We start from the raw sequence: 5,000 nt of genomic DNA on the forward strand, positions 1-5,000 counted from the left end.
TGCAGTGTTGCAGATCTTCACCCAAACAAGGGGAGTATTGTTTTTTTGTGTTGTTTTGTATATATATATATTTTTTTGTGGGGGGAGGGAGTCTGGGGATAGCTATCTGCGGTGTGCGTCTGTGCGTGCGTCTGTGCGTGCGTCTGTGCGTGCGTCTGTGTGTGCGTCTGTGCGTGTGCGTCTGTGCACGTGCGTCTGTGTGCGTGCATCTGTGTGTATGTCTTTTTTTTGGTTGTGTGTGTGTGAATTTTTTTTTGGTATAAATATATAGGTGGCAGGCCTTAGGTTAGGATATTTGACACAGATTAATATAGAAGATAGTTTAAGTTAGTTATTAATATAGAAGATGGTTTAAGTTAGTTAAGGGTTAAGTGAGGCATAGAGAGAGAGAGAGAGAGAGAGGGAAGACAGATATTAATAGAATTAGCTTATATTTTTTTTAGGGTTTTAAGTAAGTATCTAGGTGGCAGGTCAGAATGATATAATATTTAACACAGATTAATATAGAAGATGGTTTTAAGTTAGTATATATCAAAGGGTTAAGTGAGGCATAGAGAGAGAGAGATAGGGTTATTAATAGGATGACAGGAGTATATATGAAAGGGTTAAGTGAGGCATAGAGAGAGAGAGAAAGGGTTATTAATAGGATGACAGGAGTATATATGAAAGGGTTAAGTGAGGCATAGAGAGAGAGAGAGAGAAAGGGTTATTAATAGGATGACAGGAGTATATATGAAAGGGTTAAGTGAGGCATAGAGAGAGAGAAAGGGTTATTAATAGGATGACAGGAGTATATATGAAAGGGTTAAGTGAGGCATAGAAAGGGTTATTAATAGGATTAGGTTGACGGGGTGTATGAATGTTTAACTCAGATTATATTGAATGTTTATTTCTTTATAATCTGAGTGTATGGCATGTTGAGTATTAGTATGTTATTTTTGTAGTGGTGGTAGTGGTGGTAGTGGTGGTGGGACGTATGAATGATATTTTTTTTTTTTTTTTTTGGTGGGGGGGGCAAGGGGGGTATATATATATATAGTGTTATATAGATATTTTTTTTTTTATCCCCAGATCTTTGGTAAGAGATCTGGGGATTGTATGTATGTATGTCTAGCCAGTATTTTGGTAAGATACTGGCTAGTGTGTGTGTGTGTGTGTGTGTGTGTGTGTGTGTGCGTGCATATGTGTGTGTGTGCAGTTTTTTTTTTAGGTTAGGTTAATTAGTTAAATAAATAATAGCATAGATATTAGTAATAATAAGAAAATTTGATATTAGTAATAATAAGAAAATTTGATAGTAGTAATAAAAAAGAGGGTAAATAAATAAATAAATAAATAAAAATAGGAATATTTATCAGGGGGGTACCTTAAGGGGGGTTGATGGCAGAAGGGGGGTACCTATAGCATACTAGAGAGAGGGGGGTGGGTGAGGAAGCTGTAATAATAAAAAAATAAATAAAAAAATTTGAGGGTAAATAAATAAATAAAAATAGGAATATTTATTAGGTGCCGGCAGCAGAAGGGGGGTACCTATAGCATACTAGAGAGAGGGGGGTGGGTGAGGAAGCTGTATGAATGACGAGTAGACTAGGGGGGTCAGGGTGGGTAATATATAATAATTTGTGTAATATTTCAACATTTGTTATATGGACATACATACTGACACTTTTCTCCCAGACAGATAAGCCTGGCTGGTGAGACAGAGGGGGAGTGGGGTGTCTATTTCATTATGTAAGTGATATGAGGTGACGTGAGGTCGTCTGGCCAGCTGTGACCCTGTACATGTGATAGGCTTGGAATTTATTGTAATTGTTAAAGTGTGTGTGTGTGTGTGTTTGTTTGTTTGTTAGTATACTGTGAATTATAATGTTTGTTTAATATTTCCCATGAATTAACAAAAAAAGCACAATTTTATTAATATTTCTGTTTATTTATTGTTAACCAAGACTTTTGTATACCAGTTTTTGTTGAATAAATCTATAGTTATTAACATTATACTCTTTTGAAACCTCCTACAGTGAGAGAGTGTCACAGGAAGGAGTAAACAGATATTGCTGTATATATATATTTTATTTTATGTATGAGTGACACTGGCCAAGGGAAACAAAAATCTAATGAAAAAAAAAGCCCACTGAAATGTCAGTCCCATAAAAGGGTCAAAGCAGTGACCAAAAATTGATGAATAAGTGTGTTGAAACCTCCCTCTTGAAGGAATTGAAGTCACAGGAAGGTGGAAATACAGAAGCAGGCAGGGAGTTCCAGAGTTTACCAGAGAAAGGGATGAATGATTGAGAATACTGGTTAACTCTTGCATTAGAGAGGTAGACAGAATAGGAGTGAGAGAATGAGAAGACTGGTTAACTTTTGCATTAGAGAGGTAGACAGAATAGGAGTGAGAGAATGAGAAGACTGGTTAACTTTTGCATTAGAGGTAGACAGAATAGGAGTGAGAGACTGAGAATACTGGTTAACTCTTGCATTAGAGAGGTAGACAGAATAGGAGTGAGAGAATGAGAAGACTGGTTAACTTTTGCATTAGAGAGGTGGACAGAATAGTGGTGAAAGAAAGAAGAAAGTTGTGCAGGGAGATCATAGAAGGAGGGGAGGCATGCAGTTAGCAAGATCAGAACAGTTAGAATGAAAATAGCGGTAGAAGACAGATAGATATGCAACACTGCGGTGGTGAGGGAGAGGCTGAAGACACTCAGTTAGAGGAGAGGGACTGATGAGACGAAAAGCTTGATAACAGGCTTTCTCTACAGTAAGCCTACCCAAATATAATCAGAATGTAGCCTCTTGTTTCAGGCCTACTTTGCAGTATTTCAGGGTACATGTGGGTTTAATAGCTCAGTAAGACGCAGGATCTACCAGCATAGGGCATAAATAATCATTTTGACGTATTTGAGCTTTTAAAGTCAGTTTGTTTACAAAATTACATTCGTTGCCTCAATTTCGTCTTCGGCTACAACTTGCAATATATGTTTTGTTTTGTTTTTAGATATATTTAATATTTTATCGTTTTTTTTTGTATTAGATTATTCTTTTTTTAAGCTTTTAGAAATATATAGTGTCAAATTTCTCAGTTGGCATTTTTGAATTTGTTTACTTTTCGGCTCTAAATCAGAATCGACTTTTTAGTATGGGTTATTACAAGTTTTTTGTGTTATTATGTTAATTAAGGTATTTTAACAATATATTGAAATAGAGGCAATCGATAATTTTCACTTGTTATTTATACATGACTTGACCTTATATAAATTAGAAAAAAACCCAAATATATGGTATTGTAAGGGCCTCTAAAAAAAAACCTCTTTAAAAACAATTCAACATTTTTAGAAATCATAAAATCTAACTTAGACTCGGAAATAAAAGAAATATTAGAATTCTCTCAATACAACGGATCCTTATAGGGCTCCTCCCCCTACCTCGGCCATTTTGTGGACAGACGGTGGAGAGTCGCAGAAGTGTTCACATTACTTCAGCCTTCACGACCATAACCAGGTAATTTATAAGATATATGATCAACAGGTAACCTTGCCAAGACCTTTAGCGCCATGTAACGAAGTGGGTGTCATATAAATAAGCGGAGACTGGAAATATGGTCGATGCTCAGAGGAAGGGTTAGGTCAGCTGGTTCATGTCCGCTGTTTGTCCGTGGTGCTCTTATTAACACTTAATTTGTGATGTTTGTAGATCACTTGCGGTGTTACTTCACTGATATTTTGTCCTTGGTGCTATAAATGTTATATTTGACCAGGTAAGGACGAGTTAGAACCGTGAAATATTGAGATATAGTGTAACAGCTGGTGCCATGAAAACCCTGCCTGGTGAGGTGACGTGAGGTACATTACGATATGTTAACTAAAAATTCTGCCTTTAAAATTCCCTGTGGAGGTTTAAGCGTATATAAATGTTATCCAGGAGTGTGTGTGCACTATACTCAGGGAGGTTTGGTTTAATTAAGACCGTGAAATATTGAGTTATATGAAATAATAGGATTTTTTTATTTTTCATCAATATTTCGTTATATAATTTACTGTGTGGCTTGGATACGTCCATATATCGTCACGGAGCTTACGAACGTTACATTAGAACCGTGTTTGGCTACATATAGTGACTGATTAATGAGATTTTGCCAGATAAGATGGACCAAAGATTTACAAATAAACATTGTTGTCTAAGAGAGAGAGAGAGAGAGAGAGAGAGAGAGAGAGAGAGAAATTTAATGTGTTTTCATGAGGACAGTAACCAATATGTAAATGTCTCTCTCTTTCTTTCTCTACTACTACTACTACTACTACTACTACTACTACTACTACTACTACTACTACTACTACTACTACTACTACTGCTACATTTATTATTATTATATTATTATTAACAGCTTAATATGAGTAACAGTATGAGTGGAACCCCCAGACATGTGAAGCATACTCCACACATGGACGGATAAGGCCCTTGTACAGAGTTAGCAGCTGGGGGGTGAGAAAAACTGGCGGAGACGTCTCGGAACGTCCATGATATTAACCTATTCAGTTTTTTCAATTTATATATTCACCAATCTCTTTCACTCAGTCACTGTCTCACTATGAGTTGCCAGAGAGACAATGCTGACATTTCATGCATAACTAAGAATTCATACAAGGTAGCCCAGGACCACAGTTCTTCAGGAGTAACAATGACCCGTAATATTGTCAAATCTATTTTATTTATTTTTATGAGTTGCTGAGTAAATGAGTATCTTTTTGTTTTTTTTTCAGTGAAGTGGTGTCCATTAGAGGTGGTAAGTACCTGTTCATGTTTTGGTGACAGAGAAAAGAAGGTAGACGTAATTATAAGTGTTCAAAATTTATATCTTCTCACTTATGTGTTAATTTCTTTCCTTATCTCTACAATCTTCTTCCACTCCTTTGGTAGACCAGTCACACAGATTCATTCATTTAAAAAAAAGTTCATTATTATGTCTACCTCTCCACCTCACCTGTCTGCCTGCACACACG

The 5,000-nt window shown here is 36.3% G+C and overlaps 2 long non-coding RNA genes across 4 annotated transcripts in view; both read left to right on the forward strand.

Annotated features, from left to right (window-relative positions):
* Positions 1-971, forward strand: part of LOC135112890 (uncharacterized) — a 6,352-nt gene extending 5,381 nt beyond the window's left edge. For all 3 annotated transcript variants that reach the window (XR_010274597.1, XR_010274598.1, XR_010274599.1), the window contains exon 6: positions 1-971. This exon is cut by the window's left edge. This is a non-coding gene — a long non-coding RNA (uncharacterized LOC135112890).
* Positions 972-3,399: 2,428 nt separating this feature from the next.
* LOC135112895 (uncharacterized) overlaps positions 3,400-5,000 on the forward strand; it is a 6,687-nt gene continuing 5,086 nt past the window's right edge. The window contains exons 1-2 of the long non-coding RNA XR_010274606.1: positions 3,400-3,501; positions 4,761-4,783. This is a non-coding gene — a long non-coding RNA (uncharacterized LOC135112895). The remainder of the gene's footprint in view (positions 3,502-4,760; positions 4,784-5,000) is intronic.

Source organism: Scylla paramamosain, chromosome 24 (assembly GCF_035594125.1).
Source record: "Scylla paramamosain isolate STU-SP2022 chromosome 24, ASM3559412v1, whole genome shotgun sequence".
NCBI classification, from domain to species: Eukaryota; Metazoa; Arthropoda; class Malacostraca; order Decapoda; family Portunidae; genus Scylla; species Scylla paramamosain.